This window comes from Mauremys reevesii, linkage group 7 (assembly GCF_016161935.1).
Source record: "Mauremys reevesii isolate NIE-2019 linkage group 7, ASM1616193v1, whole genome shotgun sequence".
Classification (NCBI taxonomy): domain Eukaryota; kingdom Metazoa; phylum Chordata; order Testudines; family Geoemydidae; genus Mauremys; species Mauremys reevesii.
Window position 1 is genome coordinate 123,153,555 of NC_052629.1, and position 24,382 is coordinate 123,177,936.

The window sequence follows — 24,382 nt, forward strand, 5'->3', positions numbered from 1 at the left end:
CCAGTTTCTTTATTAGCATGGCAAAACCCAGATAAATAAATACAACTATGCTGCTATATACCGCTACTTGCAATATGATGATAATTAAAAGCTTTCTACTGTGCTTGGAGAACCATTTGTAAAATAAGTTAGTGTAGAAGTAGTCTGATGGAAACATGATAAATAGTAAAATTTGTATTTCTGTGCAGAATGCATCATTTGGGTAGTTTTCAAAATGTAGCATAAGAGGCAGTGAATTTATTTGCCATCAAGCATAATGTGTACGTAAGAGACACTGTTTAATGTGCAGTGTTCAAATATTTATCAATTTCTGCTTCAAGAACATACCCAAAACACATGATTTCCTTATGAGTTCTCACTTTTGTAAGTCTGTCTAGTCTGATCTGAAGAGCTGTCATTAAAGCATACTGATGCAGTGTCTAGTAATATAAAGATGTTTGAGCTAAATATAACTCCAGTTTTTAGAAAGCCTACATTAGAAGAAGGTAAAGGTTTCAGGTGTAGGCTCTCAGGAGTCAGGAAATGCCAGTGTTAAGCTTGAAGAGGGAGACTAAGTGGTGGGAAGAGGGGACGACTGAGGGGATTGATTAGAAAAGAGAAATCATGGAGATGAGGGGGCTGGAGTTGTGAAGGAAAGAGAGTAGATTATGATGGGCTGAGAAAACAAGAGGATGAAGGAAGAAGACAGTTAAAGAACATGGGAAAAGATACAACACAACTTGAGAGAGATTCTGGGCTGGGTTGGGTTGTTCTATTAAACTGCAAAGAACATAGATATCAGCGGATGGAATGAATGCCATCTTCTTACAGAGCTTGTACAATGAGCAAGGCCATTTCCTGCCAACATTCAGATGGAAGACCATCCCGTAAGATGTAAGTGTTGCAGGAGCTAGTGTTGGCGAGCTGATAGGCAGCACTCCTCCCCAAGTCAGTTCTGAACCAATGATCCAGCATCACATGAAGGGGCACTTCGCATCTCTCAGGTGAGATATCAAACCAAATGTCTCAAACAAAAATACCTTCCCTACAGAATACAAGACTTTTGCATTCGGCTGGTATGATGCTTAGTTCCAGATAACATTCTTGTATCCAGCTCCTAGTCTGAAAGAAGTTTCAGAGCGATATTATAATATCACATCACTAGAGAGCTACAGGAGCTTCTTTCTTGCCATACTGTAGGATATTTCTAAAAATAAATTACTGTGCTAGACAACTGGGGACAATGTGAACAGTCAATTAGAGTGGAATGTAGGCATAAGGTGATATCTTCCCTGTCAACTCTGAATGGAAAACAGAAAAACAACTCACTGAAATAAAGTTCATATACTAAATAGATACAGCTCATAATCAGTAGGAACAGCCGTTCTAAAATATGTTCACCCAAAGCCTATGATTTCCCAGCCACCAGTTTAGAAGATGTTCTGGGAAGAACATTGCATATCTTTTGTATGGCACCTTCAACTCTGAATAATTAGAAAGAAAGACTTTCAAGTTGGCTTCAGGTTTTAGGTTGTTATATAAATAAGTTCACAGGAATCTCAAATGCTTTACATAAATCTGACAGCAACTATAAAAGGCTTTTGAACATTTTCGTTGCCAAAGTCCCAGCGATTGCTGGAATCTTAAATAGCCTGTTTTAAGCTTCAATTTCGAAGCTTTTTGTCATGTTTAATAATGTGGTGAATAATTTCTTCTCTGTTATAATCCACAAGGATCTTTGAGCCATGAGATGGATATTTTCCAGAAGTATAAATTTAAGGGCCTTTCTATCCAGAACACACAACTTCCTTTACACGTTGTCACTTTTGCAAGTCTGTCTATGTTTTTGTCTGTCTCTGTCTGTCTAGTCTGATCCGAAGAGCTGTCATTAAAACATGCTGATTTGAAAGGACGCTGTAGGTGTACATTATGTTTGAAATGAGAGAGTTCCATACTAAACAGGATAATTGCATCCCAAACCCAGATGTGCAACATCAACCTTAACACGAAGAATCCTACCAAGAGCCTAATGGTTCTGTGGGTCAGGACCCCTATTGCAGACACAGGCCAGAAAAGTGAGAGAGTGCCACAGTGGGAGGGGAGATGCAGGGTTTCCTCCTGTCTCATCTCTGCATGGAGCAACTATCTCCGTGCAGAAGTTGTGAACAGAAGAGGCAGCTCTGCAAAGTTTGGGCAAGACTCTGCTCACAGGTGGGGTGAACTTCCCAAGGGAAGTCAGGGAAGGGCCAAAGGGACATATGTGCAGAGAGGACTGAAGTTGAGAGAGGAGATGCTTGAGCCAGATGCAAAGGGAGATTTAAGGGATTGTTCTGTATGCCTCCTCCAGCACCTCACACTCTGACCCTCTTAAACTCCCTGATGGAGTAATTCAAATGGCCTGGCCAGTGCGTAACGTACAGCTCCTTACACATCACCTCTGAATTTGGGCCTATTTGTTATGGTTGCACCATGAGATTTTTTACCAGATACATACTGAACTTGAAATTTAAAGAAACAAAAGAGGGGTGTTGCTCGTTGATCACTGATGTGACAACGTATTGCTGTGTAACACTATTATTTAAGGCCAGTTTGTTCCCTGGGAACACAAGCCAGTGCCTCCCAGGCCTCTTGGAGAACAGAGAAACTGCACCTTCTCTTTGGAGGGTGCAGCCTGTGCTTCATTTGATGAACCACCTATGTTGACTGGTGGTTTTGAAGCTAAAAATCCATCTAATAGGAGGATCCATCTGGCTTGTTTAAAGAGAGAAAGGAGCAGCTCACTGCTCCCTGATAGGGAGAACCTGTTGCAGAAGAGCAATTAACATTTTCAAGTGTGCAATTTAATCTAGGGAAAGTCTTTGTGGCCCCCAATTAATTTAGGGGTGGTTTCTATGTGTGTTCTTAATACGATTAACATCTACAATAGGGTTCCCAAAGCAAGGCTGTTACATTTTCAGAGTGGCCTCAACCCGGCCCTTAAATATGCTCCAAATTTGTCTTGACATGTACTCAGCGTGCTCCCAAACTGGGTAGTTACCAACAGGTTTGTATAGGCAAGCACATGCTTTGTCCCATGCAAAATTTGAATGTACAGAATTAGAGCTCAGTTATACAAAGGTTTGTGAACGTACTGAAGTTTATGCACTGTGAATATGTCTTAGCAGGACTGGGGCTTAAGAGGCCGTTTTTGAAAAACGTATCCCTAATAGTTCAAAATGAAACTGCTTGTCCTCTGCAGTTCTGTCTTTAACTATTCTCCAGTGAATGGTGTAATCTTAATCTTCAGTGCACCATAAGGGAATAATCTGACACCAGAGAGTTTCCTACTATAGAAACATTACAAAATGGTAAAAATGATGGTCTTCCAGGCATGCCTTTTACTGCTGTATATACCAAATGATTTGTTGTTTACTTCTGACAGATGAAGTCCAACCTAAGGCTCTCTACACAGCCATGGAAAACAAATCACTAGCCAACATAAACAGTCTGAATAGCATCTGGAAACCAAACCCACTGAATTTCTCACATGTTTTCACTTTCTAATCACAATTTTTTCAAAATTTTAAATGACAAATGTGTACCATAAAATGTTCTTACAGATCCATCTAAAATGAAGTTTATTTAATAAGAAAATTTATAGAAGGAATTTTCATCTTGTGATTGAATAAAATGTTTATCTGCCTATTTGGAAACCTATTACTGAGTCTGTCTGTGATATTAATGCCCTGCATTGTAGAGCTCTCATCAAAAGATACAATAAAATTGTTTTCTTTTCATGAATACCTCTACTGTTTTGCAATCAAAGCTCTTTGCAATTTGTCATTTTATTCACCATTTTACAATGTCACTCTTTAATAAGGTTCTTTTATTTGCAGTTGTTCACTTTCTGGGAATAGTTTTTCCATTTCAGGGAGAAGTCCTTCTGGTTTATTGTGGTTTTTCCGATTTTCAGACTCATGCAGCACTATCACCTCTTCCTCTCCATTTTATCGTACGACCCTCCTTCATTATACATTTCCCCTTGTTTTATGACACATTTCTCCTGCTTCACTTTGCAGTTATTTCAAACAGATTTAATATATAGTTGTCCACATTCACTTTATGGTTATGGATAATGTGTGGATGGCACTACTGTTCCATTAATTTTGAATGAACTGGCTCTTTATCCAGTAATATCTAATAAAGATAATATCAGAATGCATTGTAATACTGCAGAGCTCTGGAAACTTTTTAATATTCCTTACTGAACAAGCATGGTTCCAGCCTTTTCTTCTCTCTCTCTCTCTCTCTCTCTCCTTCCCCCCCAATACTCAGTATCTCAGCCATATTTCCATTATTTAGTCAAGAGTCTGCACATTTCGCTCCTAGTTCCTGGCAGGTCAAGACCAAGTTACAGTTAATTGGTAGGGAGATGTGAAGAAGTTCTGAAAGTTCCAGGCCAAACACTGACTGACTTGATTGTTTTCATTTTCTGTGTCTCAAGAACTGACATTTGCTAAATCAGCTGAAAAATAATACCAGTCAATGCCTCCTATGCTCATTCTTTAAAGTTCTAGCATTTTTATCTCTGGCGAGATGGGCATTTTATGGGCATCTAAGAAAATAAAGCTTTGTGGTTCCGCCGGTGTCCACTGTGCATCTTGTAAAATCAGACTATTATTTGAAACAGGCAAAGTGACTTTTACTGAGGAAGCAGCAGTTGCAAACATGTACTAGCAAAAGGAATATTGGAGCCAGAGTGAATACACATTTATCCATAGTATGATTTCACAGTTTGTCCAGAAGTTCACGTCCTCCACTGGCAGGGAATGAGCTAGTCTTTTCCTTACAAAAAGTGATATTAAGTAACTAAAAACACTATTCTGAGTACTGCGTATTTCCTTTGTGCATAAAAGAATAATGCAGGCAAAGAAGGTTTCAAATTCCCCATATGGACAGCTATTGAGTTTTTTCTGTAAATTGAGCACTTGCAAAAGGTGCTGAATTGTCAGCCACGGAGAAGGAATCCTCTGCTTGGCCACGGAACAAACCACACCAATACAGAGTTATCACATTGTTCTAACCATGTTCCTCAACCTCCTCCTAAAGGGGTATCTGGATGGTGAGAGGACAGTGCAGTCTCTAGAACCATTGAGTCCTTAGCTTGACCCTGAAAAGACCAATATCATTATTGATTAGTGATATTTCTGATGTGGACAATTCACCTAAAGGGACCTTGACTCAACCTGCTAACTCATTTCATTTAGGCCACCCAGTTGCCCCTCGGATGGTAGTCACTACTGGCCTTGGCTGGATTTGAGCCAGTGATGGATGTGGAAGTATTTATATGCCCGTTACCCAGATGGTACACGTTTTAAATCGACTTTCTGCTCATTCACATCTCTACAGTAAAGGTACTGTCCCCAGATCACATACTATGTTATGACCAAGTCAGTGATGAGAATCTCTCACCCTTTTGAGTGGTAATAAGATATTAGAATTTTTTTTAAATGTTCAAATTTAGGGAACTTCCAATCCAACAATGAAGATTCTAACACCAGGCATAGTCCCAGGCTTCCTACTCTGGGCTCCAGCTCCATTTTCAATAAGGGCAGAGGATCATTCCAAATTCCAGCCTCCACTTCACATACTGATAGGTGAAACAACCTGCCACCCACCACCTAGGGCCCAGTCATATACTCTTGTAATTCCCCTTCCTGCTAAATCCCAGAGACTGCATGAGTTCTAATTTCACTCTTCATATACAGCCCAGAGGCAACACTCCCCAACCCAGTATCCCCTGCATCACTAAAGCCTGCAGAACCCAATCTAGCTCTTTCACATTCCCTTTATGGGCTTCAGATGCCTCTATACCTGCCTTGTTCACTTTCTGAGGCCTGGTCTACACTGTGGGGAGGGGGGGGAGCGATCAATCTAAGTTAAGCAACTTCGTAGCTGAAGTCAGTGTACTTAGACCTATTCACTGCGGTGTCTTCACTGCAGTGAGTCGACTGCTGCCACTCCCTCGTCGACTCCGCCTGCACCTCTCATGGCGCTGGAGTACAGGAATTGACAGGAGAGTGCTCGGGAATCGATTTATCGCATCTAGACTAGAAGTGATAAATCGACCCCTGCTGGATCAATCGCTGCCCGCCCATCCGGCGGGTAGTGTAGACATACCCTTAGTAGGAGTGAGTACTTCCATCCTCCAGATATAATCTGCAGGTTATTTTTCAAACTGTCTTTTCTACACATCCTGACAGCAGACCCCAGTATACTTCCTTCTTCTTAAAGCCACCTATGCATAAACCCTCCCTAAAGTTGTGCCGTGCACTCCCTGGCTGTATTGGGGGTTAGGGCTGTAAAGCAAATCAATATAAAGACTGTAAATCAAAAACTGCTTTTAAATGTACTGTACTTAGGTAAGGAAATGTTTAGATTTTGCTCCCATCATTCCAGAAGTAATCCCAGTCTGATCAATGTGTGTATCTTTTATTAATCTTCAGATACAGAAGAAAGAAACTCAAACCCCTCTTTCTTTAAGTGGAAATTTCAAAACCACCAGCCTGTGATTTAAATAGTTGTGAAAGGTATTTCATTGAGGTGGGATTTTTCCCATAAGGACTAAAGTACCATTCACATAACAGCATAGGTATAAATCAGCTTCTGTACCGAATGACTGGAGGACAGCTAATGTGATGCCAATTTTTAAAAAGGGTCCAGGGGTGACTCTATTGGGGTGGGTTTTTTGTGGGGTGGGGTTGGTAGGAATTTGGGAGTAGGAGGGGATGTTCATATTGTGAGTGTCATTTATGGTGGAAAGGCTTGCTCAGAAAGGAAGGTTTTGCATCATTTCCTAAAGATGGTCAGATTCTAGACTGGCCTGATTTCCTCTGGAAGATTGCTCCAGAGCCAGATCTCCTTGACAGGGAATGCTGTGTCCCAGTTCTCTCATGCTGAGTCCTGGGCTTTGTGATCTGCCTTGTCCTAGAGGAGCATCTCTGTTGTGGGAGACCTTTCATGTAGCTTGGGCTTAATCCACTAATTGAAATGTGAAAATTAGGGCCAAAGCCTTAAACTGGCATTGGAAGCTGATGGAGCCAATTGAGAAACTTGACTATGGTACTGATAGGCCACCAGGAGCACATGTCATGGTGAAAGCAGGCAGCCATGTTCTCTACCAGCAGGAGCCTGTGCATCGTCTTCACATACAATGAGTAACCCAGCCTGAGGTGACAAGTGCATGGATCACTGGGGCCAGGTCCTTGTGCAGTAGGAAGGGATGACGTTTCCTAGTGAGGTGAAAAGGCATTTTTGGAAACTGATGCTACCTAGTTATCTAGTCTTAGTGAGGAGTCAAACAGGACCTTGAGGCTTTGCACCACATTGTGGAATGGGGGCTGTGAGTCTTCAATGGAATGTGGAGACAACGTTTTTGGACAGTTCTCAAAACATTTCCCTTTTCCAACCAGCATTACTTCCATTTTGCTTGGGTTCGTCATGAGCCAGATGCTTTTCATCGACGCGCTAGTTTCCTGTAGGTGTTCTAACGCTTTAGTAGTCTATTGAGAAGGAACTATACAGCTGAATGTCATTCGCATACTGTCAGAGTGACAAGGTGGGGGAGGTAATATCTTTATTGGACCAACGTCTGTTGGTGAGGGAGACAGTCATCCGAGTTTACACAGAGTTCTTCTGGTCTTTAGCATGAGGTTGGCAGCTGAGCCTAGGGGGTCTCTTTCTCTCCTAGTGGTCTCATGTACATATTGAAGAGAAATGGGGCTAATGTGGATCCTGATGGAATTCTGCAGGTCCGGGCCTAAGCGAGGAGGAGCTCTGAGTTCTGCTGGAGAGGAACGATTAGACCCTCTCTAGTGCTGGGCCACCTACCCCTGCTATGTCATGTAGGTGGGTTAGCAGTGCCTTGTGGTCCCCTTTGTCAAAGGCTGCAGAGGGGTCTAACACTGTGAGCATAGGGATCTTACCTGTGTCTGTGGCCATGAAGAGGTCGTCTTTTAGTGCCACTAGAGCTGTCTCTGTGCTGTATTCTGGTCTGAACCCTGATCATGAGGTGTCCAAAATCTTGGTTGGTGTCACATATTGTTGGAGCTTGGTGGTTACTGATTTCTCAGTTTTTTTGTCCAGAGTGGGACAGTAGTTGGAGAGATCTTCAGGGTGGAGTAGTGGCTGTCTGAGAACTGAGTGAACTATTGCTTTTTTCAAAGGGTTTGATTGGTGCGCTTCTCTGAAGCAGGCATTGCCTGTGTAGACTAGTAGTGGGTATAGCTGTTTCGCCAGCCAGGAGGGGCATGGAGCCATTTCACAGCTCTGGCTCTAATATTTTTCAGGGCTTCTTGAGTTTCATTGTGTGATAGGGTCAAGCTCAGGCAGCGCCGATGGGGCATATAATATGAGCTGGCTGGAATAGAATTTTTTTCCCAGTTAGCACCCTGCATGTTGTTTATTTTATTAGTGACTTAAGATGACACTCTCCAGAACAATCAGTGCTTGGGTCTGGCATCTGGGCTATGCAGTCCAGGTTGATTTGCAGGCTCACTGTGAAGAATGGCTCTGTAGGCTCTGATCATGGAGGAGTTGAAGGCTTATTTTGCCTCCTCTCTTGCAATGATATTATCCGGCAGGCGGTGGTTGTGCTGCTGGCGGAGGGATTCAGAATGTTCTCTTGTGTCACTGGCCCTTTGTGCCAGTGCCCTTAATTTGCTGTTATTCATTTGTGAACCATGGTGATCTCCTGTGGGCAGAGTGGGCAGAGGGGATGGCTTGGGGCCAAGACATTGACAGTAATGGACATGAAGTGATTTATTATGTTGTACTAACCCATTGGTGCTTTGGTCTTTTATTTGTTGGGCTTGTTCCTCTAGAGAGAGTTGAAACCTCTGGAGTTGAAGAGTCTTTGGAAATAGACCAGCTCTGGTTGCTCACTACTCTTCTGATCTCTATCTGGATAAGATGGTGGTCAGACCAGGAGAGTCCTACGTTGATGATGACACCAATATCCTGTCCTAGACTGAAGATAGGATCCAACATATGTCCGGCTTTGTGTGTAGGTTCAGAGACCACCTGGGAGAATCCCCTGGTTTCTATATAGGCCGTGAGATCAAGTACTTCTGTATCAGAATAAGTGTGTATAGAATATACAGTATCGCCTTCCAGCTACTCCTGCCCCAAAGGAAGTGTATAAAATGTCTTCATTTTCAGAGCAAGGGGGACAATTCTCCTTTATTATATATCTATCTTCTGCCCCATTTTGAATTTCTGCATCTTAAAGTGTTTAATCGAATTGGGACTGTTGTCCCATGGCAATGGGAGTTTAGTCAGTGGTAAGAAGCCTGGTTTATACTGCTGCTTTGCCTCATTTTCTGCTGAGAAAAGAGCCCCAATCTGTTGAGTATATTGTAAGCGGGGGACGACTCCCAGGGTGTGTGGAAGCCAAGTCCTTTTTCTACACCGTTCCCGTGGGCAGAAAGCGTTGTCGATTTTAAGTCTTTTTATCATCTTTAAAAAATCGTCATTAGGCATATCTGCAACTTGACAAGATTCAAAAACCAGAGCAGGGATTTTACTGGCGGTACAAGTTGTTTCCAACTTACCCCCCAGCTGCATTGCTCGTTCTTTTCTCTGCTGCCTTCTCTCTCTCTCCTCCTCCTTTCCCAGCTCTCCAATACAGTAGTCCCAGGCAGCACTAGCTTCTGGTGTCATTTGCATAATCTTGCTGTAAGGAACAACCTACTTTGAGCTGTTTTCCTAGAGCTCTTTTCAAAAGCCCCCCTAAGGCTACCTTTTAAAAGAGTGTTGTTATGTTGTTATATAAGTTAGTGCTTAAAAAAAAAGTTTCCTGAAAATAAGAACACATGGGGCGAAGTGTTTCAAACGTGGCTTCTAATTCTGCAGGCACAGTTTGCATTCACAGATGCTGCCCATGTGTGAAAATTCATCAATCACACCAAACTGTGCACACACAAGTAGGGCTCCTTTCAAAATTTCTGCCCACACTATTCCTGTTGAAGCCAACAGCCAATCTTTCATTGACTCCAATAAGAGCAGGAGCCAGGTCTTCAGCACATTAAAATCAAATACAGGCCCTGGTCCTGCAAGCTTATGTGTGTGGGCAGATCCCTGGGGCCATGTGGAACAGCCCTGTCGTCCTGCCTGGGCATAAATGTCTGTGGGCACAGATCAGCTTGCATTCCTGGGAACTAAAATGGTATAGTTTAAAAACGAGCTTGTTAATAGAGCTTGCAGTATTGCTTCATCAGATCAGCTGTAATTTTTTAGAGCACATACAGGCATTTATCTCCAGCCTGAAATCACTGCTCAGCTTCAATCCTCACAAGGCAGGCGAAGTCAGAAATATCCAGAGCAAGGAAATGCACAACCAGAAAAAACAACAAAGAATCCTGTGGCAACTTATAGACTAACAGACGTTTTGCAGCATGAGCTTTCGTGGGTGAATACCCACTTCTTCGGATGCAAGTGGGTATTCACCACTTGCATCCGAAGAAGTGGGTATTCACCCACGAAAGCTCATGCTGCAAAACGTCTGTTAGTCTATAAGGTGCCACAGGATTCTTTGTTGCTTTTACAGATCCAGACTAACACGGCTACCCCTCTGATACTTGAAACCAGAAAAAAGGGCACGCTGAGGCTTTTGGAGCAGGGAGAGGAGAGTGGGGGGAACCCTCTCTTGGTAAGAGTGGAAACCCTAGTGCATACACACACCTATCCAGAGACGACGACAAATATCAGTGCACAAAATGTGTCATAGAAAAACAACCAAGGATTCATCCCAGTAGGAAGGATCTGCAAATCAATACAAAACTGTAAGTTTTCTTGTTGAATCTCATTCTCTATCCTCACAAAGGGCTAAATTAAAAAAAAAAAAAAAAAAAAAAAGAGAGCTCCAAAGCAGCATCCTACATTAAAAGAATCCCAGGTATCAGCTAGTGCCTAATCAATCTGAAGTGACTTCATTTTTAACTTTTACATGCATAAAATAACCCTAATGAGTGTAACTGTTGTTGAAACCTGAAAATCAATAGCCAGCACAGTGGTGTGTAGCTGAGTGTACTGCTACCCTTGCAGATGCATCTCTACTGCTCTGTGCTGTGTTTCTAAATCAGCTCAAATGCCAAAGTCCATCGCATTATTCAGGTGCCACTACTGTGAGTATCACTGGTTGGTTGTATAGCGCTAGAGACATGGTAGGTCCTTACAGACAAATGCGCTAACAAGGTTCATGCCATGAGTAGTTTGCAGTATAAATAGGTGACGTACCAAAGGAGGAGGCAGTGAAGCAAGAAGCAAGCAAATGAGCAGTGACATTTAGCATATGGCTTGTTAGTTCCAGATGAGGGTGGTGATCTTTAGCAGTTTTGTTAACACTTGGAAGAGGGGAAGGCTGAGGTTCAGAGGCCTTCAGGTAATGTGTGTTTTGGGGAGTGACTTGGGAGAGAGGGGAGGGGCAAAGCGTAGAGGGTTGCAGGTGGAGAGAGTCACGTGATAAGGGAATGGCAATATGAGTGGGAGGAGAACAATGGGGCAGTTGAGTGGCTTTGGTGGAACTTGAAAACCTGAATGAGGAGACTAAAGGAGATGCATAGGGCATGGGAAGGCCTGTATATGAAGAGGGGAATTGCCTGGTCTGAGCAGTGGGGAAGAGCGATTGTGTTTTGTGGCTGTGTTTTGAATGGGTAGAAGGCAGGTATACGTCTCTATTGTCAGTGGGACTATTCAAAGTTAAACCCATTCGTAAATACCTTGCTGAATAGATGACTCACATGCTTAAGGTCAGGGACCTGACTGACTGTATCAGGGCCGCTCAGAGGAAAGGGTCGGCAGTTGCTGCATGAAAACTATCAAATGACTTTGAGAGATGTAGTTCGGGTACAGACCAAATGATCAGGCTGTATGTGGGTGAAGGCAGAATTCACCCTCCCCTCCCTCCAAGGTGCAGGTCTGCAGTTCAGACCCTTGCTGCTGTCAACACCCCTAGAGTAGTGGTTGTGGTGCCTTTATAACTTGCGCAATGCATCGAGGCCACTGGATCCTCATGAGCGCAGAATCTGAGACCCTTCCTTCAGCCTGTCCCAGTTACTGCTCTCTGAATTGGCCTGTGTGGAGCTGCCAAAAGCCCCCCTAGATGATAACCATGGCCCTGCCTCACTCTCACTGTCCTAGCATGGGGTTCAAGTGTTGCTGAGGTCTTTATGCTGGTTTTCCACACCAGAGTGAATTTCACCCTGAGGGGGGGAAAAGCTGCTGCTGGGATTTGGGATTAGAGATGCATCGTTAACTAAGTTTAACCAGTTAAACAAGATTTCTGACATTTAATTAAGTTGGCTGGGTAATGGATGATATGAATAGAAATTACACTTACCTTAAATCATATTTGCTGATGGCAGGAAAAAAACACCCTGTTCTGGGTATTGAAAAGAGTCTCCTTTATGTCTAGCTCCTGTGGCTTTTGTTTAGAAGATTTCTTCAGTCACTGCAGGAGTTGACTCTTGTTTTATGTACATTTAGCCACTTCAAAAAAGTATGGTGTTGCCATCTATGGACATATTATTTTACTTGTGTTGATTGTTTACGTCAGAGATACCGAAACATGAAACTGAGTTTGGAGAACTCCTTATGGTGAAGTCATGAATCTCACATCATTCACCTTTAATGGATGTTAAACCTATTTGTACACATTACCAGCATCTGTATGCAAGCCAGATGTCTCCCTCTCTGAATTCTGCTTCAGCTGTCGTGTAGCACTGACTTTCCAACAGAAAGTTGGACTATTCCTTATTTAAGCACTTTACTATCAGTAAAGTACCATAGAGGATTAAATATAACCTGGGTCAGTGTTTTGTTTTTGTTTTTTGTCATTGTAACCCCAGAATCAACCTAATTACTTGTTACTATCAGTCATTCAATCAAAAAACCTTGTACAAATCGATAAAGCAAGTACCATAATAATATCCTTTGTCCAAGCCCTTTAGTACATCATCTACCACCTTAATTGCTGCTGATACAGTGTCACCTGGTGTTTTAAATCTGGACTGATTTGTTTTAGCAGTGACATTTACTCACATAATGCATGATCATTAACATCTCCTTTCATCATTTTTCCAGTTATTGACCTTGGAGCAGCTGTTCCTGGTTTGTTTAGAAAAATGGTGATTACCCTTTCGTCGTTTTGTTCTACCTCTTCTTTCCAGGTTAATATTGACAACAAGAATCTAAATTGTTACAGAATGAAGTCTCGTTTGATGGGTTTATATTTCTAGTTGCACCTGAATCATTTTTGCAGTAATACAGTTCTTATGGTAACTGACTACAATTAAATTTCTCAAGTCCATGATACTACCCATCGTAAGGCTTATGGATCAGCAGCAAGAATCTGAAAGTAGCCTACTGCATAACTCACATCTGAGACTCCTACCAGTGTTTATTAATACAGAATCTGAAAGTATTTGCAACTGCACTCTCAAAACTACTGATGAGGAATTGTGACAGATTTATTTTGTAAACAAAGTATAAAGCCATTTGGATTAGCCAGTTCACTGCCACGCAGTGTACCAGGTGGCTGTACAGACTAAAGCAATAGCATTCATTGGGTCTTTGCTATATTCCAGAAATCCTCTGTGTTTCACAAATCTGGCAACTCTGCTGAGTTTAAAAAAAATCTCTGTAAAAATCTCTGTGGCACCTCCCTGTCTTGGATGGGGCCCCTTGCCATGCCCTGTTTCCAACACGGGATTGGCCACAGGCTCTTTGCCCTGGTGGGCCTGCTTACTTTACTTCTGGGTGGGGGGAAATGCAAAATTTCACGTCAACGTAAACCAAGCCTCACATTGGTCAATAATACGGCAAAAATAAATCTGAGGTACCTCTTTATTTCAGGGGTGTGAGAGGAGCAGCTTCGTTAGGGTCCTTATGGCTTGGTAGCCGAGTCAGCCCTTCCTGAACGGGCTTTCCCCTGGGGTTTCCTGTAATCCTCCTTGCTGTTCCAGGAGCTTCCTCCTTACCATGTGTGATCGACAGGGCTGGAGGGGCGGGGCGAGCCTATGTTTGCGCTTACTACCTCCCAAGCCCCTCCTTGTCAGTGCGGAGCCTATACACCCCATCATGCCCTCAGGTTGCCGTAGGCACATCACTCAAGAGATTTACAGACTTTTAAAGAACCATGCAAGGATATATGTTAGATTCAACGGGCCAAATCCTAGTCCCATTCATGTCAATGGGAGTTATGCCAGTGATTTAAATAGACCAGAATTTGGACCTGCGTTTTTACATCAGTAGAAGCTGATGACAGCTGAAAGTCGGTAGATGAAAATGACAAGTAAACGTGAACTCAAATCCAATTGATGGAGGGGAGCAAAGATCATAGAGTATCTGTCACATAGTTAGTATGTTGATTAGCACTCTAAGTATCTACTGGAGGCTATATAGGATTGACTTGGAGCCTGCTAGCTGAAACCTACTTTGTGCACCCTGAAGAGCTTTTGCTAATTGACCCTGCTTGCCAAGCAAGTTTTGCAGCATGATAACACATTAAAAGAAAGTAACTGAGATATTGTTTGCTAGGTTCATTTGTTTCATAATGCTGTGTCATAGACAGAATTGTTCAGTTCTTTGGTACATTCAAGGCTTTTATGGTATATCAGGTTTTTAAAAAATAAATTTCTGCTTTACTCTGTTACTATGACAGTGTTTTACAGAATCCGTTAAGGGCTGAGGTATCCCACCATCTTTTAACTGGAACAGGGGCATACAGAGGACAATTTGAGATCATTGTGCATATGCTTAGATAGACCAAGAACCTTTCATTATATTTCTCTCTCAAGCTCCATGCACACCTGCATAGCATAACACCACCAATGAAAACATGACACCCTTATGTCAACATACCTGGACATCAATCCAGAAACTTAAGATGGTGCCCACCTAGTAAGTGATGCTTCCCAAGGGTAGCACATGACACTAGCCCTCCATGATTTTTGCTGGCTGCATGTTAGTTTCCAGACTGAATTTAAGGTATTGTTTTTGACCTATGAAGCTCTAAATGGCCTGGGAGACCACTTGAGAGACCAACTCTCTCCCTGTGCCATGACAGATGTGATCATCGGAGATGCTCAACCTGGATCCCCCCCAACTTAAAAAATGGGGCTGGTGGTCGAGCATTCTCCAGGGAGGTACTCTAACCTCTGGAACAAGCTCCCCCACCTTGTGCTCTGGTTTCAAGAGTGAAAAGAAATTGCAAGGTCCATATACAATGAACCTCAGAGTTCTGAACACCTTGGGGATGGAGGTTGTTTGTAACTCCGAACAAAGCGTTATGGTGGTTCTTTCAAAAGTTTACAACTGAACATTGACTCAATACAGCTTTGCATTGTTAATATGCAGAAGAAAAATGCTGCTTTTAACCATCTTAATGTAAATGAAACCAGCACAGGAACAGTTTCCTTACCTTGTCAAATCTTTTTTTAAAAGGTTTCCCTTAATTTTTGTTTAGTAGTTTACGTTTAACACAGTACTGTACAGTATTTCCTTATTTTTTTCCTCTGCTGTTGCCTGATTGCCTATCTCCAGTTCCAAGTGAGGTGTGTGGTTGACTGGTCAGTTTGTAACTCTGAGGTTCTACTGTATTTGTGAGGGCTGCAGCATGGGGCGGGGGTGGGGGGGAGTTGAGGGCAGATCTAATGACTGGGGGGTGAGCTGTTTGGTTGGGAGAGCAGGAGATAAGCTGCTATTTGATTTCATTCTTCTAACTTATACCAGGGGCACATGGAGGGCTGTGTGAGTGCCCCATTTTATTTGTGTACCAGTCCAAATAAACAGAAGATAAACATGTGCATAAGCAAGAAACAGAGTACAGCCCTGAGGTCCTGAAAGACCTTCCTTTTTTTCCCTACTGGGATTAAAAAACAAAAGAAGAAAATATAAATGTTCCTGTCAGGTGCCCAGAGCAGAGCTGGCCCCTCACGTTTGTATCAACCACTAGCACTGCTAATCATGCCAGTTCAAAGCCTGGCCTACTTCAGGGGGAAGTGGTGGAAATCTGAATAGGAGGGGGGGGTGGCAAGGTGAGAGCAGGACTGACCTGCCACCCAGGAAAGGCAGGTGGATGCTGAGGCATGGGAGTGAAGGCCAAACATGAGTAAAGGTGGCAGGGGGTGGGCTCTGAGCAGAGGACTGGGCCATATAGTGGGGTGGGTGGGGATGGTGGCAGGACAGTGGGGAAAATGTGTCCCAGCCAGTGCTGCTGCTGCCAGCTGGGAGCCAGGGTGTGTGACTTTGAGCAGGAGCCACTAGTGATGGGGTAGGGGGACAGGAGAGGGAGCTGGAGCCTGGGGAAGAGGCATCAAGAATTGGACCTAGCTTCACTCCTTAACAAGGCAGACTAGATGATCATAATGGTCCCTTCTGACCTTAAAATCTATGAGTCTATGAGGTGTCCTTGAAAGACAGTGAATCTGGTGGGGACGCTGGTAACTAATGGGCTTTACTCCTGTGCTGTACCTTGAGCCTGTCATTCCAGTGACTTACCTGCTGCTCCCCCTTCGAGGTATATAAAACGGGGGGTTCCAGTCATATCTAGTCCCAAACCTTTTTTAAATGAGCTTTGTGCAGGTCTGGCGCTCCCAGCGGGGCAAAGGGGACATCCCCGCCTCCCGCCAGTGATCTTCATAGGGCCCCAAATATTGTCAGGAAAGCCAATGCATGTACAAAGATACCCAATTTTAAGCAGTGAAACAGCAGTGGGTTGGAGCGTCTTTGTCCTTTATATCAATTGTAATTCACAGACAAATACTGTCACCCAGTAGCCAAGCTTTATTTTTTTAAACTCTTAAAATCTCAGATTTTCCAGAGATCTAATAGCCCCTGGAGTCCCAGAAAGTTTTTTTTTTTTTAAATAGCGACCTCCAGTAGCCTCAGCCTTACCCATGTGGCATCTAGTAATGGGATCTTAGTACCAACCCTGTCTTGCAACGGTACATTCCATGATGCTCTCACTGCTGCATGTGGATGGCTGGCATGGTTTGGGTAGGAACTCCCCATCAGCAGGTAGCCACGTACCCTTTTACCCACTTGTAATGAGACACGAGACGCTTTGCTACTGCAAACACCACATCCCAAAGAAGGGACTGACTACTGCGTGTGGGGGATGGGTAGTCACTTTCCATGTTTTTGGCCACTTTTGCTTAGCGGGAGAACCTGGAAGAGCTAAGTTTCACTGTTTAATTCAGATCCAAAATGGTTCCATAATGAGGAGAAATTCAGCTAGATCCAAATCCAAGGGAACATTAAGGTCTGTTAATTAGTTGCAATTTGCAGGCTTTAAAACAAGAGTAAATATACTGGGTATTAGTTTAGCATTTAGCCGTCTTAGCTACAGAAAAACAACCTCAAAATAATCTTCTATTAAGTCTGGAGAGACTCGTCTACCATATTTCACTCTCATATTTACACAGGCTAGAAAAAAAATCCTGAACCAAGATACTGCAGTGATTCTGTATCTTGTCACTCTGCATGTTTTTCACTGATCACACACCTCCTATATAATTGGCAAACTCCATTGTTAGGAGACTTCAGTAAATACTAAAGCATCTTTCTGATGCTGTAAGTATTCAGTCCCTTCTACTCTCCATTGAGCATGATGAATATTTATGTTCTGCCAGTGTTCTCTCAAAGACTCAGAACTGTTCTGCGGCAGCTGCGTCCGTCAGACCTTTTCCTTTCTTTTTCCTGTTTCGAGCCTTAAATGCTTTCAGTGACAATGGATCTGTCTCAGCAGTTCCTTCTGGTACTGCCAGACCCTCAGTCCTGGCCTACTGCTGAGGGTGTCCTTTCTTGAGGAAGCACATCCTCCTAGAGATGAACCCAAGGCCCTGGCTCTAGTTAAGCGTAGTGTGGGTTCTGGAGGACTAGTAGTGACAACAGCAAAGAATTTCTGTTTGCACTGTAGGGAAAGAAGTGCAGTGTTGTGCTAAGCAGGGCTGCCCAGAGGGGGGTGCAAGTGGGGCAATTTGCCCGGGGCCCCGCGAGCCCTGGCCCGGTGGCGGTCTGGGTCTTTGGTGGCATTTCAGCAGCAGGGGGCCCTTCAGTGACTCCAGGTTTTCGACGGCATTTCCGCAATGGGGGCCCCTTCAGTGCTGCCGAAGACACAGAGCGACTGAAGGGCCCCCCGCCGCTGAAATGCTGCTGAAGACCGGACTGCCGCTGGGTGAGTACAAGCGCCGCAGCTCCCCCGCTTTGTCCCAGGCCCCCTGAATCCTCTGGGCGACCCTGGTGCTAAGGAATTATTTCCCCCTCTGTTATAGGGAGATCTTAGTAGGTAGCAAGCAATCAGAAATGGAATAGCCTGTATCCACACGCTGTCTTCCTTACAGCACAACTTTTATTTGCTATGCGCCGTAGCTGTCAACAGTGGGCCATATTGCAGCAGTAGATTTTAAGCCCAAATTCCGGTTGAACTGAGTAGAGTTCTGTTCAAAAACCGATAGTATTATAAACCCCAGTGATATCTGGGATATAATGTATGTTCACTGCATAAATAGCTGGAAATAGCCGTAACTTTGTGGTGTCTTTTGACAAACATAGACTCTTTAGTAATGAGCACTGTGGTTTCTTATGGCAGGTGTGACTCCCATTGATACTGAAATTGGCTAGGTACCTGCATTGGGTATTTTCAAACCAAACAGCGCAAGAATAGACTTCTCAGACTCCTTTATGCTGAGGGGACATTTTCTCATTAGGGATGAAAACATAACTAATATCAACCAACCAAGATTCCCATAAAGCTAGCAAAACTGATGCTTTTCATTACTAACCCAAATTGTAAAGAAAAGTTATAACTCAACTGTCTGTTATAGTTTGCAAAGTCACTTTGGTATGTAAAATACATGTCTTAGCACTAATTAACCCCAAATCTGTTTAATTCTCCTCTGCTAATGAAAAAAATATGTCAAGTACATGATTTCATACAGAAAATATTCACAAGAGTCAATTAAATCTTTAAAGAACTTCAGTCTTGTGCTTGGGATGTAAGATTAAGAATAGTCATGTTAAATACTGAACATGCAGTAGGATACTCCCAAAGCTGCTAGCTACAGACAATTCCAATTTTATTTAAATTCCTATTTTCACTTAGATATCATTGTCCTTTCCAAGTGATACAAGGTTTCACTATTGATTTTTTTAAGGGAACGTCAAGAGTGTTTGTAAATCTACAATCGATTGAATGTCAAAGACCAAATACCACATTACCTCTCAGGAAATCTAATTAATTGAAATATATGCCATTTTAACATATTTGTATCAAATGTTGTTAACCACTGGGCGTAACAAACCTTTTAGCTGTATTTCCTACACTAATGGAAATTGTTAGTTTAGTAACGCCTGGCCAATATTGTCGCTCAATCCTAGGATTTCTGATGGGTTTGAGTTTCCTGGTTGGGACCAATGAAGCATAGGTTATATTGGGACACTAAATATGTACAATAAGTCTCTTTCCATATTAACCTTGCAGTCTTCTTTGCTAGCCCATTTATTAAATGATATTTGCCTACAGTAAACACTTTCCCCACTTAGCTACAGTAAAAGCAACAAGATAGTAATAATTAGTGAGTAGATTTGAGAGGACCAATTTTGGAGGAAAATCGTCACAAATGAGGAGAAAAATTGAATAGAATTAAAACTGGATCAACAGTGGCTGACTCGCCATATATCCTCCTCATTCCAAAATATGTTGCTGGGAATTGGTTTCAAGAGCTGGGATAGTTAGAATGAAAATACCGAAAATATTTTCTTTCGTGTGATGTGCATTGGGCTATTCAAAGAAAGTAACCTGAAAAAAGAAGATCTCCTTAGAGAGCTGCACAAACACACTGGAAAATACACCCAACATTCTCTTTCCCACCAAAGGTTAAAGAACAGTTTGAGTCACCCTTACTCCACAGCAGCCCCGTTCCATTTAACTTACGGAGTAAGACGCTGCTTACCATGAGTACTGATCTTGGAATCTGCTGCTAAGGTGGTAGTCACTTGCTGAGCTTTAGCAAGGAACCAAGTCGTGGATTCTGCAAGGTGAAGGAGAGTTTTTTTTCATTGATTTCAAAGAGATTAGAATTTGATCCCAAATGTTTGGCAAGGAAATACTTCTATATAGTTTTGGTACTTTGTTTTAAAGCATTACATTTTATTAACTTTTTTTTAGATAGAGCTTAGACAAGGCAAAACTGTGGTCATAGTCCTTAGTCAGGCAAACTCTTGTTGACGTGAATGGAAGATTGCCTACGTGAGGACTGATTACAAACTAAGGACAGAGCCCAGGAATTGGCCTAATAACGGTAAACACTTTGCCCTTAAGTAGTGCTCTTCCATTTCAAAGCACTGCACATGCACTAAACAATCAAAGCATACAACATCTGTGTTAGGCAGGGCAGTGTTAATATCACCCTTTTAAAGACGGGGAAACTGAGAGGTTATGGGTGAGATCCAGAGCCCATTCAAATCAATGGCAAAACTCCCATTGACATCAGTGTTGCTACAATTTCACCCTAAGTTTTTTTTCTATAGACTATGCAGGAAGTGAGGGACAGAGTTGGGATTACATCTTGTGTCCCCAACTCTGAGTCTACTTCTTTCTTCTAGACCAAACTGTGTTTTTTCAGTAAGCCTGTATTCACTAGAGTGTAGAATAAATGTACACCATACATTTAGATACTACAGTGATAGACACATTCAAAATGCAGAGAAAGTTAGATTAGGGGAGTTTCACTGAAGTCAGTGGAACTACTTTTGAGTAACCACTAGAGGATGGTTTCAGAGTAGCAGCCGTGTTAGTCTGTATCCGCAAAAAGAACAGGAGTACTTGTGGGACCTTAGAGACTAACAAATTTATTTGAGCATAAGCTTTCGTGGGCTACAGCCCACTTTATCGGATGCATAGAATGGAACATATAGCGAGGAGATATATATACATACAGAGAACATGAAAAGGTGGGAGTTTTTTTAATGGTGCAGTGGGTACGCTCTGTCTTTCATAACATTTAGCTTTTTTTTTTACTAAATTAAATGTCTTTGAAAGGCAGCATATACTCAATGTCCTGAAGTAATTCTTGCACAACCTGAGGCTGGCCTTTTAATTTATGCTAAATTAATATCCAGCACAACTCCCTCCTTCATACTTTGGAGCACAGTGGAATAGAATAGAATTTTTATGGCTGATGTTAAGTTTACTTCAGATGTTTTGTGGTTTCATTATCATACGTCCTTCAAATTCTCTGTTTTTCACTGGGGAAAAAAAAGGATAAGTTCATAGCCCATTAGTGCAAGCCCTCGTATGTGGTACTCTTGCTAAGATCAATAGGAACAGCAGGTACACAGCACCTCTGTAAAATTCAGGCTAAGAGCTTCAAATTGGGCCACTAAAATCAATGGCCGCTTAAGCAAGTTTTAACCCAAGTAACTGGTTCATGCCATCAGCAGACGTCACTGGCAGAAGAGTCTGTCTCTTTATCTGACAGTCCTCTTGCAGTTCTAATCAGTAACAAGATAATTACAAAGCAAAACATATTACAAATCATAAGATTATTGTGCAGCTTGATCACGACAACAATGGCATTAAAAAAAACAACAGAGGCAGAAATATGATTTCTGAGTTGAATGCGTCCTGGGAACACATTTACATTGTAATCTGCCTCTTTGTGCAATTCCCAAAATGGCATAGCTGGCCTAGTACATTCTCTTTTTATTTATTATTATTATTTTAAGGCTTCATGATCAAATTTTCTACTTTGCTATAAATTATTACAGTCATGAGTGGAATCTTTAATTCTATTGGAAGATGTAAGGTAATGGACATTGATGCAGTTTTCACTGTTTAAAAACTAGAACAAAATAAATCTTAAAAAGATTTAGAAATGTCTCGTTCGAGCTGTTGTGTCTGCAGTGCGTGCAGGAATCCCAGAGACAGTTAATGGCGTTCTCTGCACATTTCTCATGGGACATTTTGAAATTGTACACCTTAGGCATAATGATGTGGAGATACAATAGCATGCTGTCACCATCAATAATATTTATTTTTCATTCTGAGTTTGATCATACATAGTGACAATTTAATGATTTTCTTGAAGAGTCCAGACCAGTGGAAACTATGCATATTGTTGAGTTAACTCATTTGGAGGATGGCTGCATACATCAATATTTGTTACCCAGCATGCAGCATAGAAGTAACATTAGTATTGGTTCCAAAAGCACATTTCTTTCCTTTCTTTGGTCAGAAAGTTAACATGTAGCAAGGAGTGTGAAAAATGAAAAAGAGAAAACACCAAAATTGCAATGTAGTCACTTTGGAAATCCATGAGATGATATACAGAAGTATCAGTGCTCTCTAATGTCAGTACGATTTAGCCCAGTGCCCCTGAAATTCTCAACGGTAATTGACACTAATTACATATAAACCTACTGGTGAGAACTGAGCTGTTCTACTGTAAGCTTCATTGCTGCTGAACTTGGCTAACAAGTCACTCATGACTTCAACAGATGTTTTTACTTTTTGGCCAGTGGGAACCTTCTGAGCCAGTTTTCCTCTTTCCAGTAGCACATAATAAACTAAAAATAATTGGAGCAGATCTTTGCTGTTTAAGAAATGGAAAGTGCCTTTCTATCGATCTGACCAGCTCACATGTGCTGCATCTTTTAAAAAAAGAAACAAAAAAAACCAATAAAACAAAAAAAACCCACTCTCCTTCATTTCAAGTGCTGTAAGACATTATCAGACCCATCAATGCTGAGCACCAAAATTCCTTTTGATGTCTCCATATTGAAACAATGTTGCTTTAAAAATACTGCATATGGAATTTCAAATGGAATCTAGAGCTCATTTCCATATCACTGTTTTCTTTACTTTTTTTTTTCCTTCAGAAAACAGTCTAGGAGTCATTATATTTTCCAGCAAGCTGTCTTGTATGCCCTGAAGGGAATATTATAAGATTAAATGCAGAGTAGCATTCCTCTAGCTAGGTGAATGTTTCTCATTACAGAGATCCCTGGTTGATCTCCTAAATATAATTCCCTGTAATAATGTGAAACTTCTGAATTATTTATTGTTTCATATTAGATCAGGAATATAATTTCTGAAAATAAATTTATTGTCATCAGCAAATCAGCTTATGAAGGTTATGTATAACCATGGAAAGAAAGAGCAGATGCTGTTCTCTGAGAGACTATGGTAGCTACTTTTTGACTTTTAGGAGGAAGCATTAAATATGGATTTAAAATTTGATGAGCCACAGTTGTGTTAACGTGGGGTTTTTCTGTTGTAACATTCTTTATCCTTTAGCATTTTGCTCATTTGAATGAAAACTTTACCTTCTTTGAATTCCATAGTAAAGATTGATTTCTTGTGTCGCTCTCCAGCTGACAATGTTGACGAGGATTACATTAGCCACACTCAGCTATATGTCTGAGGAGGCAGTGCAGTGTATTAGCATTTGGCATGGTGCTCTGAATAGACGTGTTCACTGAATGTTTCATAGAGACCCCCACACATATCTTACAAACCAGCGATGTTCTGATGCAATTTTAACTAGTAGCTCTCCCCAAAATGGTCCAGTTGATGATGCATATGACGTTCCCTGGGCAACATACTCCCACCACGCATGTGAAAACACAGTAGATCAGTTCCATGGTCTTCCCTCAGTCCATCAGGTACCTTGCAATTCCATTACCTTGCAGCCCACCAAGCTTCCCTCTTTCCAACACTTCCGTGAAGTTCCTCTAACTGGCTTCTCTTCCTGGCAGCAGCATGACAGCTTCTGTGGGTAGCAGTGGTGGTAAGCAGCTGTCCTGTGGTCTTTGGCTGTGCACTGGTCAGTCAGGTGAGGAGGTGTGATGAGCCTCCGTGGCCAGCTGGGGATTGAGTCTCCTTTGGTTCTTGAGGTGGCGGGTCTCTGCCTTCCTAGTGTGAGGGTTGAGGAAACAGATCTCATCAGGCTGTGGGGTGTGAAGCTAAACCTCTCTCAACTATCAGTTGGTGCTTGGTACCTTCCACGAGCATCCTAGGGCCAACCCTGCACGCTGGAGCTGGGAGCTACTTGGTGCAAAGTGCTCCCGTTAAGTGCAGCAGCATCTTAGTCCCATCTCCTCTGTGTCTGCTCTTGTGCTGCTGGAGTGGAGGGCAGGTATGGGGGAAGGTTGCAGAGAATGTGGTGCATTCCCCACCCACAACTTGAGGCACCGTGAGGGACTGACGATGGGTTTCTCCTGGCAGCTGCTACAACGCTCATGGCAATGGTGAATGCACTCAGAGAGAGCTGCACATTTAGATAAGCAGAGCTAACCTCAGCATCCTTTTTTGGTGTGTGAACTGTCCCCACTCCTGAATTTTTGCCACCTCCCTTTCTTCCAG

The 24,382-nt window shown here is 42.4% G+C and overlaps 1 protein-coding gene and 2 long non-coding RNA genes across 43 annotated transcripts in view; all 3 read left to right on the top strand.

Annotated features, from left to right (window-relative positions):
• LOC120368947 overlaps window positions 1-3,589 on the top strand; it is a 74,660-nt gene extending 71,071 nt beyond the window's left edge. Inside the window, exons 2-3 of the long non-coding RNA XR_005582857.1 lie at window positions 811-983; window positions 3,401-3,589. This is a non-coding gene — a long non-coding RNA (uncharacterized LOC120368947). The remainder of the gene's footprint in view (window positions 1-810; window positions 984-3,400) is intronic.
• Window positions 1-24,382, top strand: part of FHIT (fragile histidine triad diadenosine triphosphatase) — a 997,853-nt gene that overhangs the window by 572,079 nt on the left and 401,392 nt on the right. The window lies entirely within an intron of this gene.
• Window positions 1-24,382, top strand: part of LOC120368949 — a 279,418-nt gene that overhangs the window by 182,646 nt on the left and 72,390 nt on the right. The window lies entirely within an intron of this gene.